This window comes from Leucopleurus acutus, assembly GCF_964270905.1.
Source record: "Leucopleurus acutus genome assembly, chromosome: 16".
Taxonomy (NCBI): domain Eukaryota; kingdom Metazoa; phylum Chordata; class Mammalia; order Artiodactyla; family Delphinidae; genus Leucopleurus; species Leucopleurus acutus.
Window position 1 is genome coordinate 26,309,040 of NC_139158.1, and position 14,368 is coordinate 26,323,407.

At 43.3% G+C, this 14,368-nt stretch overlaps 1 protein-coding gene across 2 annotated transcripts in view; it reads right to left on the reverse strand.

The window, feature by feature from the left end:
- Window positions 1-14,368, reverse strand: part of BMERB1 (bMERB domain containing 1) — a 135,724-nt gene that overhangs the window by 74,389 nt on the left and 46,967 nt on the right. The window lies entirely within an intron of this gene.

Below are 14,368 nucleotides of genomic sequence, written 5' to 3' on the forward strand. Positions count from 1 at the left end.
CATCACCACCATCACCATCAGCAGCAGCAGCATCACCACCATCATCAAAAGAGAAATCAGACAACCTTAGGCCGACACCACAGCTGGAGCTGGGGGTGGGGAAGGACAGAGGAGATCAGCCCCAGGAGCCCCTGCCCCAACTTTACCTCCCTCCCCAGAACTCCCTTCACTGGGAATACCCTACCTCTTACACCATCCCATTCCATGCCTTTTAAGGAGAATGAGAGGCACTAAAAAGCTGTGTGTCCCACCTGCCTCATCCACAAAACTAGTCTTAGGTCTGGAGGGAAGGGGGAGGGAGATCATATTAAGGTAGTGGAAAGCAATTCTTTTCTTTAAATGACTATTCTAGAATATTACCCTTCAAGGAATCGCCTCAGAATGCCCTATGCTTCTAATAATACCAACATTCCTCAAGCCTTTTAAAACATTTTTTAGACTCCAATATGCTGATTAAATCCTTCCTGGAATAAGGAGAGGTATTAATAAACAAACTCTTCTTTGATCATTGCTTTCAAATCAGTTTATGAGCCATTCCAGAAAAGCAGTTTAACACATTTATATTCACGTGATTTGATTACCCACTTTATTTGGCTCTGAATGACCTTTCCAAACCTCAAACTCCCTCTCCAAGGCAAAGGTTTATCACCATTGAGGATGTTCACAAGACTTCAACACAGATTGGGACTGCAGTTCCCAAGGGAGGTTTCCAGCAAGGTTTTCACTTGAATAATGTGTGTGTTACCTCTAAGTGGGGCTTTGAAGGAAATGACACATGAGTTCTGACAGTTTATCTAACAATCTGTAATGTCATTTTTTCATTATTCAGCGTCCTCACCCCAACACGTCTAAGTGACCTTCAATGAGTCATCAAATCACTCTGTTGTATTTCTCCAACCCCAAGCAGAAGGGCTCAGATTGGTTTCTGAGGTCCTTAAAGACCCAACAAGAGAATATTCTCCCTAATTCAGAGGGAGTTGGTAAGAATGTTGAATTAAAACCATGGAAATCGATAACCCTGTAATAACAATAAGGTAATTGTCCAATTAAAATTGCATAAACAACTGTTTTTTGGTACTTCTGCAGGTTCATCCTATTATTCAAGGTTCATTTCTTTAAAAATGTCCTCCAGCCCTGCAATCTCAGACAGACTTCATGAATATAGACAATTATGAATCTATCCTGAGCTGTGATTCATGCATCTTTCACTAAGACTCCCTAACACTTCCAATTTACAAACCAATTCAGAAGCAAGCAGAGGGCCCAGGTCACGCAAGGATGGGTAGAGAACCAGATGGTGCTGCTTAAAAGCCTGCTTGGTGGGGCCAAGATGATTAGAATCTAGAGGAAAATAAATTGGGACTGTCTAAAGTAATATTTCAGTTTTTAAAAATTGCTTAGCTTGGAAATCATGTGGCTCATTTCATCCCTCACTGGCTAGAAACTTAACTGGAGAGATAAACTGCTTGGAGAACATTATTTTATTTCAGAAAGTTCAAGACCGAGGAATAGCCTGGGATAAATCCTTATCTGAGCTGGGATGGTTTGGGTGTGATTTGGGATGCTTGAGGGTCAGAGAAAACCAGCCAGGGAAGTCTGTGCCTGGGCTGTGTGCAAGCTTGAGTGGGCCAAGTTCAATGTTCACCAACACGGGCTGCGAGCTGGGAAGCCAGAGGGAGAGTTGGATCATGGCAGAAGAAGAAAGGACACAAATGTGGAAATGGACTTGCTGGATTGAAAGTCCAGCATGAGAAATAAGATAAGCCCCTAAACAGAAAGAAAGCAAAAGCGTCGGATAAAAGGCAAAAGCATCGGACTAGAAATACTCAAGGAGATATATATATATATATATATATATATATATATATATATATATATATATATATTTAAACTAAACTAGAGTCCATACTTTGCTCAGATTTCTTTAGTTTTTACCTAATGTCCTTTTTTTGTTCCAGGATCCTATCCAGGACACCCCATGACATTTAATCATCATGTCTCCTTAGACTCCTCTTGGCTGTGACAGTTTCTCAGAGTGTCCTTGTTTTTGATGGCAATGTTGATGGTTTTGAGGAGGACTCATCAGATGTTTTTGTAGAATGTCCCTCCACTGGAATCTGTCTGCTGTTTTTCTGTTGATTAGACTGGGGTTATGGGTTTGCAAGAGGAAGACCACAGAGGGAGAGTGCCATTCTCACTGCCTTCTATCAAGGGCACTGTAAAGGTCACTCTTGATGTTGACCTTGATCGCCTGGCCGAGGTCATAATTGTCAGGTTTCTCCCCCCCTACTCCTTTCCATACCGTACTCTTTAGAAGGAAGTCACTAAGCACGGCCCACGCTGACAGGGTGGGGACTAATGAGCACTTCCTTGAGGGCAGCATATGGTATTATTTTTATAAATAGAAAAATATTCCCACATTAGAAGGTGAGGAGGGTCACATGACAGTGGATCAAAACCCCAGAACTTCTGTGTGTCCCAGCTAGAACTGGGGGTGTGGCAAGGGCCAGCTCCCAGCAACACTGCAAGAGATGCAAAATCTTTGTGTTCAAGTCCAAACGTCAACTTGATTTCAACGAAGCTGAAGATGCCAAAAAGCTGGGCGTAAAAACTAGGCAAAATTTCAGCCAGTTGGGATACTTTTCATAGGCAGTGATTTTTATCCTATCCAGCATCCCTTTTCAATACTCAGGGCTCCACCCGCCTCAGGGGGTCCTTCCTCTGTGGGACCTTGGGCAAATGACTTGGCCTCAGATGTTCTGAGGGGCTTCTCATATAGTCAATGTACCTACCATAGGCCAAGCAATGTTCTGGGCACTAGGCACACAGAAATGCAGCATTCATCCTAGTGGGGAAGATGGGCAGCAAGTAAAAAAATAAACATCCTTTAAGTTGACAGGACTATGCAGAGAGTAAAATGTGGTTATGGTCTGGTGAGCGACTGACAGGGCATCCTTCAGACAGTGGGGCTGAGGAAGACCTCTCTAAGAAAGTGACATTTGAGCTGACACTAAATGACCAAGAGGAGCCGGCCTGGGAAGATAGAAGGAAAGAATGTTACCGGCAGATGGAACAGCAAGTGCGGGAGCCCTGAGAGGGGAACCAGCTTCACGCTCAAGAACAGAGAAAAGGCCAGTGTGGGCGGAACAAAATGAGAACAGGGGAGGGTGTGACACGATGGAGAGACAGGAAGGGGCCAGATAATGCAAGCCCTGGTGGAAAGTTGGATTTTATTCCCAGTGGTTGACCTACAGAAGGATTCTAAGCGGGGGAGAGATGAGATCGCTGTCTCCCATGAGAGAGGGTGTAGAGGTAGGGAGCAGGCACCGAGGTAGGAAGACCAGCTTCCTGCAACTGCCTCAGAGTTGGAAAATTAAATGCAGCATAATGTGTGCAAATTGCTTAGTCCAGGGCTTGGTCATAGAAAGTGATCAGTAAATGAAATAAAATACATGCAGTCAATAAATGTATGACTGCAGTAATGCAGATGCTTCCTGCTTCTTCCAGCTCAGCCACAGCCACCTCTGTAGCTCCCACTCTCTGTGGAATTTTGCAGAAGGTGATTCAGCCCCGCAGTTGCTGTCTGTCCTGTTCCCACAGACAGGGCTGTCTGGCCTGGGGTGTGGCAAATGGGTGGCAGGGAGGCTGAGCATTTTGGGGGTACACACACACCCAGGCACACAAGATGGGGTTTGAAACATTGGCCCAGGCCCCAGAGTTAGGACTGGAGTATGTCCTGAGGGTCCTCCGTAAAGGATAACGGAATATTCCACCCCAAAACATGCCCCTTTGGCACAGGATTATTTTCAGCTGAAGGCAATGGAGAGGAAAAAAAGATAAAAGAAAAGCTCTCTGCCCTTCTTGATCTGCCTAAAAGCAGGACATCAGTTTATAATAAAGAGGTCTCCCCTCCCCTCTGTACCAGGAAGGAGAGAAATTAATCACTGGAAACAACTCTAGATCCTCATCAGCCTGGAGGTGGCTCCAGAGGAATCTATACAACAAACTTAGACTAACAAGTCCTTATTGTCCATTAGTTTCCTCCATCTACCGACCTTCTCATAAGAAACTCAAAGTCCCTTTTCTTTGTCTTGCCAGTACTCTAAAAATGTATTGTTCTTCTGTTAAGATGCTACATCAGCCCAAGTTCTAACCACTATTATGAGTTACTCATCACTCCCAGGTATATGTGTGATGCACATGTTAATAAACTCCTGTTTATTTTTCTCTTGTGAATCTGTCTTTTGTCAGTCTCATTTACAGGGCTCCAGCCAGGGAGCCTGAGATGGGTAGAGGACAAAATTTTTTCTCTTCCCCACATCTGGTTGGCACCTCCTAAAGTAGGTGCATGTAACTGAGGGCCACACTCTTGTTTGGTGGAGGATGGGGGAAAAAATGCTGAATCTGGAGTGGGTCCCTGAGAGCAAAAGAAAAACAAGGTCAGAATGAAGCATACCAAGGGATAACCTTGAGGTGATAAATATCTGGGGAAAGGTAGGAAAAGCCAGACTCTGTGGTGTGGAGACGAGCAGAGGAAATTGTCATCAATACTCCCAAGCCTGGAAAACTCCACCATGAGTCACAAAGAGCCCACGTCAAGAAACAGCTATTTTGAGCCCAGCTAGAGGGTGGGGCACTGTCTGCCTTTACTGAGACGGGTGAGGGGCTGAGCCAGGCTTTTCGCTATTCAAGTCACTGCTTCCCCTAAACAGAATCTCAATCAACTGAGTGCTGAGAGTCTAGACCACCTGACTGCACAGAAAATGAAATCTAAACCATTCTGTAGCTCCGGGTTTCTCAAGCCTAGAAGGTCTGCTTCAGGAGAAGCTGGAACCTGCAGAGAGAACTTTGCTAAAGGGAAGACAGGCAACCCCTTTGAGAAGACGGGGTGTGAACAGTCATTTCCTGCTCCTGGCAGCTCATCCACCCACTTTGTTCGAGGCATTTAGATTCTAAATGTCACGTGGTGATGTCCCCGACACGACGTGGACATTTGTTGATTTTTGCCTCCCAGCATCCATTCGCCTTTCCTTGGTAAGAGGACCCCCATTTTAGTTGGGGAACCGATGCAGGCACCACTCCTGGGTCTTGGGGATTGTTGGGCTGACGCTGCCAGGGTGTGGCGTTCTGTTTCCCAAGACCCCTGGGGCTGGTTCAGATGGGCATGAAGCTCCATAACAAAAGACAAGCAATCAGGCCCTGAGTTTTCGTGTGAACTCTGGAGGGAGACAAACCCTGCCCAGTTTCCTGCTGGCCTTGGACCTCTCAGAACATGGATCCTGAGGACAAACCTTCATGGAAGGGAGAAAGGCCAAGAGATGGAGAGATGGAGAGAAGCAGATGAACCCTGGATCGACTTCTAGAGTAACAGAACCCAGTGCATTCTCTTTTTGCTTAAGCAGTTTGAGTTTTCTGTTGCATGTAACAGAAATATGTTGCATATAATGGTCACATAAATACTCCACATCTTCTAAGAGAAATGTGTAAGGAGGAGCAGCAGAGGGTGGAAATGCCTCTGGGGTAACAGGGCTGTGGATTCAGGGCAATCCTTGTGTCTCCCCCTGTCCATAGTCAAAAATGCAAATATGATCGTCTCCTAAAGCATGGATTGCAAACTACAGCCCACAGGTCAAATCCAGACCACCACTGTTTTTGTACAGCCTGTGAGCTAAGAATGGTTTTTCCGTTTTTTACATATCGGGAAAAAAATCGAAAGAAAAATAGTAGTTTGTGACATGTGAAAATTACACAAAATTCACATTTCAGTGTCCCTAAATAAAGCTTTATTGGAACCTAGCCATGCCCATTTGTTTATGTATTATCTATGGCTGCTTTTACACTACAACAGAGCTGAATGGTTGGAATAGAGACCATCTGACTTCAAAGACAAAATATTTACTGTTAGCCCATTAAAAGAAGGTTTGCAGACCTCTGTCCTAAAGGATCCTTTACACAAAGGACATTTTGTAAGTAGCCTTTTATAAACTAGGCTACTAAGGGCTTTAGGTTCCAAACTTATTATGCTCAGAAACGTGTTAAAACGATTGGCTTTTCTTGCCAAGTAAAAATGAGAATTGCTATTTATAGAAACTTGTTTAGAAGAAACTCCGTTCTAAGCTTTTAAGGTTGTAAACCAGAAGTACTATCCAGAACTCAAAAATAATCCCAAAGGCAACAGCAAGGATGTATTCAATTTCAGTAATGGTTATTTATTTTCCCATAACCACAAAAATTCTATTTCTAGTATCTTCTATTTTTAAATAATCTAAGAACTAATATAAGCCATAATTGAAATGAACTTAACAGTAAGAATAACAATAGCTATTACTTATTTATTTTAACAATAGCTATTATTTATTAAGCCTTTACTATTTGCAGGCAGAATTTGAACATTTTACTTATATTCACACATTTAATTGTCCCAACCACTGCACTGGGTAGATACTATTATTCTACCCATTTGGTAGATGAGAAAACTAAGGCACAGAGGCAAGGTAAGTAATTTGCCTACAGTCACACAGCCAGAAAACACTGGGGCCAGGATTCAAACCCCTGTAAACTGGTCCCCTAAATTGGACTACACTATGGGGAAGACTATCTCAGCTTTATTTAAAAGAGATGGGGGGGGATTCCCTGGTGGTCCAGTGGTTAGGACTCAGTACTTTCACTGCCAGGGGTACGGCTTCAATCCCTGGTTGGGGCACCAAAATCCTGCAAGCTGCATGATGAAGCCAAAAAAATAAAAATAAAAATAAAAATAATAAAAGAGAACTTCCCCGGTGGTCCAGTCAGTGGTTAAGACTCTGTGCTTCCACTGCAGCAAAAAAAAAAAAAAAAAAAAAGAGAGAGAGAGAGAGAGAGAGAGAGAGAGAGATGAGGGCAACAAGATTTCACCTGATGAAACAAAATTCATATTTTATGGCAAGACAAGAAAATTTAAACATAAAATTGTTCTCTGCCTGTTTGGGCCTCCTCCCTCTCCTTTAGTGTGTGCTGTATATCTGCATTAACCAGACCTCCTTAGGAGATAACCTTTCTTATTTATCTTGTAAGGGACCACAGTGACCCATGACCTACTACTCACTTTGTACGTGTAGATCTGGATTGTGTAAACTGTCAATAATACATAATTTGATGTATAACCCTTTATCTCAAAAACTTATGTAACTGTGCTTTGACCTCTAACGGGTAGAATACTCCTCAGAGCTTTCTGAAAGACTGTCTCCTGGGTTACAATCCACAGGTTGGCTCCAATAAAATTTTCCATTTCTTTCTTAGATTCACTATTGATTAATTTTTCATCAACACACTATAGTCTGAAATTTAATTAGTAGCACAATGCAGTGCATACTTCTTTTTTAAGCTTCTTAGAACGTCAGCTTTTCTGGAAAATGTCTTTTCTCTGAACATTCTACATAGTCATGTTAGGCAACGGACCCCCACCCCTCTCCTATCTCCACATCTGATTGGACCGGGTATGGACATCTGACTCAAGTGGACCAATAGGCTCTTCCCTGAGACTTTGGCACTGAGATTAAGATTCCAGCCTCAGGACTTCCCTGGTGGCACAGTGGTTAAGAATCTGCCTGCTAGCGCAGGGGACACGAGTTCGATCCCTGGTCCGGGAAGATCCCACGTGCTGCAGAGCAGCTGAGCCTGTGCATCACAACTATTGGGCCTGCGCTCTGGAGCCCGCGAGCCACAACTGCTGAGCCCGCGCACCTAGAGCCCATGCTCCACAACAAGAAAAGCCCCCACTCGCCACACCTAGAGAAAGCCTGCGCGCAGCAATGAAGACCCAACGCAGCCAAAAATCAGTAAATAAATAAAAGATTCTAGCCTCAATCTAACTGCTGTTTTAAAACATAAGCCTGGTAGCTGTTTGCCACAAGTCCCCAAAACCAGAAAAAGCCAGTCTTCAGTGTGAGAGAAGAATGAAGGAGACATGACAAGAAAAACACAGATGAGAAATGGAGAAATGGTGGAGGAAGGGAGCTCCCTGATTCACGACACGCCCTAGTCCCTTCCTGACTTCCAGCAGAACTCCGCCCTGGGTTTTGTGAGGCACCCCCGTGATGGTTAATTTTAGTGTCAACTTGAGTGGGCCACCATGCCCTGATTACACATTATTTCTGGGTGTGTCTGTGAGGGTGTTTCTGGGTGAGATTAGCATTTGAATGGGTGAACTCCATAAAGCAGATAGCCCTCCTCATGTGGATGGGCAGCATCCCGTTCCTGGAGGACCTGAACAGAAAAAAAGGCAGAAGAAAGAAGAACTCCTCTCTTTTTTCCCTGCCTCACTGATTGAGCTGGGACGTCTCATCTCATCCTCCTACCCTCTGACTGGTATTTGTATCATTGGCTTCCCTGGTTCTCAGGCTTCCTCCAGACTCAGACTGAATTACTCCATTGGCTTTCCTGAGTCTCCAGCTTGCAGATGGCAGATCGTGAGAATTCTCAGCCTCCATAATTGCATGAACCAATTCCTTATAGCAACTCTCTCTCTCTCTCTCTCTCTGTATGTATGTGTGTGTATATATATATATATATATATGTGTGTGTATATATATATATATAATTTCCTATTGGGTTTCTCTGGAGAATCCTAATATAATCCAGAATCCTTAAATAATATCCCCTTTGGCTAAATCGAATGGGTTTCAATTACCTACAACCAAAAGAATCCTCAAACATAGCCCAGTTAAGGGCAAAACAATCTTCCAGTTTTCATATTCTCTGAATCATCAGCATGAGCCTCTCAAATAATGGATTCGCTGGATTTCTAATTATTCCCTTAGTTGTGCACTAACTAGGCCAGCTCCCAGGAATCACTGGTTTGTAGGCGGAGGGACTAGTTGAAAATGCCTAAAATGGTGTATCGGACATGCAGGGAGTCAAGAAGTTGGTGTTAGACTTCAGTTTACTTTTTCTTATTGGTTGTGTACTTCTATTCTTTTTCCCTGAAAAGCAGCAAACATTCTTCTCCATTTCCCTTCAATGAAACAGCTGGAAATGGCAGTTTTACTTGGGATGGAGCTGAGGGAGGGAGATAAACAGTGTCATAGAACCAGTTGCTGAAATGACCGGAATGGATATAAAATGCAGTTGCATAATTTCCTCATAAGTCACATTTCTGAAGGTGGAAATGGTTCTGAGACAATGCAAATGCTTCTCTGAAGAAATTAGTAAGTGGGATGGAAAAGAAAGTGATGGCTTCCCAGGGTTGGTAGTAATTGTGATTTTAATGGGTGTGATAGTCCCATTTATAGATGGGCAACATGAGGACCTGAATGGCCAGGAAATTTGCTAACCGATGGCAAGGTCAGGATTAGGCCTCTGGCCTTGAGTCCAGCTCTTCAATCCCAGTGGCCTCTGAGTGATGTCCGTTCTCTTCGCCAGCCAGCATCTGTGTCCTGATTTCCCCTTGGGGGATTGGGCATGTGATCCAGAACCTGGTCAATGAAAATATCCCACCACAACCTCTTCCCCTTTCTCCTGCCACAATAATTGGTTCAGGTCTGGGCAAATTACCCAATTTGGAGTCATGAGTGTCAGTCCCAGGACTTTTAATGAACCTATTGGAGAAGAGTATGCTCTCCCTTCTGGGATTGCTAGCTGATGGCTAATGTAAGCTTGGAGCTGTTGAGATTGCCACACAGAAAGCACCTGTCTGAGAGTAAAGCTGACATTGGTAGATGCAGAATAAAGAAAAGAAGATGGAGAGACTGAGTCCTGCTGATCCAGGACTGAACTGATCCTTAGTTGAACCTCTGGATCCAGCCATGCCTGCAGCTAGCCCAATCTCTTCCAGGACCTAAGCCAATAACTTCTTTCTTTAGCTTGAGCCAGTCGAATTAGCTTTGTTGCTTGAACTCAAGAGCCCTGAGTAGTGCAGCTGTCATCCTATAGCCTGCAGGGGTGGTCAGTACCTGCCCTGAACATTCTAAATATTTGGCACAGACCAGCAGGCTGAATGTGACAATGGACATTCTTGCATGCACTGTTTATCGAGTGCCTACTACATGCCAGGCCCTGGGCCCAGTGCAGCTGACACAGAGGTGAACAAAACAGACCCACCCCCTGTCCTCATAGAGCTCAAAGACAGACAATCAAATGGGCTAGTACAATAAGGTGGATAGGTGCTTGGGCAGGAGAAGCATTGAGACCTTCACTAGTCTGGGGCCAGAAAAGTGTTTCGAGGAAGTGACCCTTAAGCTGACACCCAAGAAGGACAGAGAGAGAGTGGGAGAGGAGAAAAAGAAGGGACGAGGTGGAAAGGAAACATATGCCAAGACCAAGCCTCAAGAGAGGAGGACAGCCCAGGATGGCTGCAGTGTAATGTCTGAGCTAGGAACTAGCACGGGAGGATGCTGGAGGTCCTTCTCTTTTTTTTCATTAGCAGGTCTGACCTCATTTCAGGTCTGACCTCATTTCGTGGCACTTCACTTTATTGCGCTTTGCAGATACTGCATTTTTTTTACAAATCAAAGGTTGGTGGCAATCCTGCATTGAGCAAGTCTATCAGCACCATTTTTCCCAATAGTATTTGCTCACTTTGTGTCTCTGTGTCACACTTTGGTAATTCTCACAATATTTCAAACTTTTTCATTATTATCATCATATTTGTTATGGTGATCTGTGATCCATGATCTTTGATGTTACCACTATGACTCACTGAAGGCTCAGATGATGGTTAGCATTTTTTAGCAATAAACTATTTTTTAATTAAGGTATATACATTGCTTTTTAGTCATAATGCTGTTGCACACTTAACAGACTACAGGTATAGTGTTAACATACTTTAATGTGCACTGGGAAACCAAAAATTCGTGTGACTTGCTTTATTGCGAACTTCACTTTATTGCGGTGGTCTGGAACCGAACCCGCAGTATCTCCAAGGTGTGCCTGTACTACTAAAGCATATCCTGAATCCACCCGCTGCAGGCCATCTCATGACTCCTCTCCTAGCCTGTCATCTGAGCAATTTCTAGAGCCGTCATGGTTTCACTCCCCACAATCCACTCTTCACGCAGCAACCAGGGTGAGGGCAATAGGGAGCCATAGAAAGGACATGAGCAGGGAAGGGGCAGGCCCTCTTAGGATGAGGGTCTCTACTTTGCCTGCAGATCATCTTTAACTATTTCTCAAATGGGCCCTGAAGTTATTTTCTGGGTGTTCGTTCAGCCTGCTAGTGGAGTCTGAGGTAAGAGTACCCCAGTGGGATCTGCAGGTGTTGGCAAAGCCACCCAGGCCGCTCAGGATTAACTGCAGTGAATGACGACTTGTCCTTTGCCTGTGTCTTCCTTGAATTTTTATTTTATTTTATTTTTTATTTCTTTTCATTTCATTTTTGGCTGTGCGTCATGCAAGATCTTAGCTCCCCGACCAGGGATCAAACCTATGCCCCCTGCAGTGGAAGCACAGAGTCTTAACCACTGGACCAGGGAAGTCCCATTCCTTGAATTCTTTAGCAGCTGAGCCAGGAGAACATGCTCAGGGTTGCACTTTCCATTCAGTTCAGCCAAACTGTGTTTGGGGCTTCCTTTGGGCAAGGCCACTTGCTGGATGTTGGGCGTTTGGAGAATAAACAAGACGATGTCCCGGGGTTGAGGGACTTTGAAGCCCATGGGGAGGGAGAAATTCATGAGGCAAGAGAGGAAAAGTATGTAGAAAAAAATATTTTAGATGTCAAAAAAGTAAAAATGGTGAAAGAAGCCAGACACAGAGGCCACATGGTGTATGGTTCCATTCACATGAAATATCCAGAATAGGTAAATCCATAGAGACAGAAAGATTAGTCTGGGGTAGGGGTGGGGGAGGTGACTGCTTAATGAGTGTGAGTTCTAGGTGACGAAAATGTTCTGGAACTAATTAGAAGCAATGGTTGCAGACATTGCGAATATACTAAATACCACTGAATAATAAACTTTTACAATGATCAATGTTCTGAATCACTTCGCTGTACAGCAGAATTAACACAACATTGTAAATCAACTCTACTTCAATTTACAAAATGGTTAATTTTATGTTATGCGAATTTCACCTTAATTAAAAAAAAAATAAAGGACATAATTCTAGCCAGAAATGTATCATATTTCTAGCAGGGGTGGCTTTGGAGCTAGACCTTGAAGGGTGGGTTGGATTTTGTCCTGTGGAGGCTGAGAGGCAGAAGAGGGTGAAGGAAATTTTCTAGGTCTAGTGAAGGGCTAAGCAGTAACTGCATCATTAATTGTCAGGGCAACCCTTCCAGGTAGGAAATGTTGTATTAGCCATGTTTCATAGATGGGAAAATGAGGCCCAGAAAGAGGAAACGACTTGTTCAAGGTTGCACAGTTGGTAAGTAGCAGAGAGCTGGAAATCAAACCTAGGTTCATCTGATCTCAACCCAGCTAAACTGTCTCCTAGTAGAGGGAGGAGCATATACTCTCAAAAAATTAGAAGAATTTATCCTGGGGGTGGGCTTGGGGCAGGGTAAAATGGGTGAAGGTGGTCAAAAGTACAAACTTCCAGTTAGAAAATAAATAAGTCCTGGGGATGTAATGTACAACATGGTGACTGTAACTAATAATGCTGTACTGCATACTTGAAAGTTGCTAAGAGAGTACATTCTAAAAGTTCTCATCACAAGGAAAAAAAATTTGTAACTATGTGTGGTGATGGATGTTAACTAGACTTCTCATGGTGATCATGTGGCAATCAATATATACAAATATCGAATCATGTTGTACACTTAAACTCATCTAATAAATATGTCAAGTATATCACAATTAAAAAAAAAGAATGTATCCTTCTATGGTCTTCACAAAACTATAATCATAGAGTAGTCCACTAAGGTATATATTCATGACAGCATTCTTTACAACAGTGAAATACTGGAAATGTCAGATGTTCCGCTGTGTAGGGGCTGGTTAAAATCAAGTTATCGAAGACTATTTGATGAGTTGGGGATGCAATCACACTATAATGCTAAAAAAGCCAGATATGGAAAAATAAATGGGTATCATTTGTATAGGAAAAAAAGCAGATGGAAAATTTACTAGAAAAACATGCATCCGGATATTGATCAACTTTGAAGGGTGGAATTATGTATGAGTTTTTCCTACATGTATGTATATATATATTTTTTTCATGACTGTAAAATGGAGAAAATAATTTGAGGACCTCTCTCTTGAAATTGTTATAAAGACCAAATGAGATAATGTATATAAATCTTGAAGCACAGTGTCCGACATAGTATAAATGCTCAGCAAAATAATTGTAACTATAATTATTATTATGCACATGTATTTATTTTGTAACTAGGAACACAGGCAATAAACGCTATTTTAAAATCCTGTAGAACCTCTTTTGTTTTTTGAGTTTTTTCAAAACATAGAAGACTCCTACGTCACAGCCCCTGGAAGTTGCCTCCCTTCGCTCCCTGTCAGTGGTATCCTCCTCCAGGTGTGAAACTGAAGGGAGCAGTGAGTCATGGGCTGCTTCCTCAGCTGCCCTTGAACTGTGGGCTGGACTCGGCTGAATGCAGCTTCTTCCCTTAACACATGAGGTTCAGCTTTCTCCACTGGGCTCCCCCTCCAGAAGCCACCAACCAATTGATAGAGGGTAACGAGATTCAAAGCCACCCACTGGATAGTTCTGGTGACTGTCAGCTGTTTTCTTACTCCCTAATCCCAGCCCTGGCAGAGGGACAGCATCTCTGCTCACCTCATGGGGTCCTGTTCATATCAAGGCACCCAATTTGGTCCATACGCTGGGCAGAGACTTTTTCCCTTAGAGACAGAGAAGGTGCTGCCTCAGCACCGTCCCACACCTCTGGGTGGTCCCCATGATTAGGGCCTGACCTTCTTTTCCCCTTCTCTCAAGACTGGTTCTTACTCAAGGTCACTCTGCCCTTGGGGCAGGCTGGGGAACTGCAGGCATCTTGCCAGTATTAATGATGATGGATTCTATCCTGCAAAGAAATATCCCTGACTTTCACAGAAGGTCTGGTTTGGGGTCCTAACGATATTTTAGAATTACACAAGCAATATGTGAATTAATTCTCATTGTAGAAAATTCAAACAATCTAGAACTATGTTAAAAAGGAAAAAGTTCCCTTGACACCTCTCCTTCAGCCCCACCCCTTTCCCCAGAGGTAACCAACCACTGGTAATAGTTGGGTATGCATATCTATACGTACATGTGCAGGGTATCTTTTCAATTTTTTATGGAAATGGGAACATACACTACTTATTCTGTCACTCATTTTTTCACTTAATGATGTGTCTTGAAGACCCTTCTGTGATTTTCTAGACAGTTCTACTGCATTCTTTTCCAAATAGCTTCAGAGTATTTTGCTCTAAGGCTCTACCATAGCTTAACCACTTTC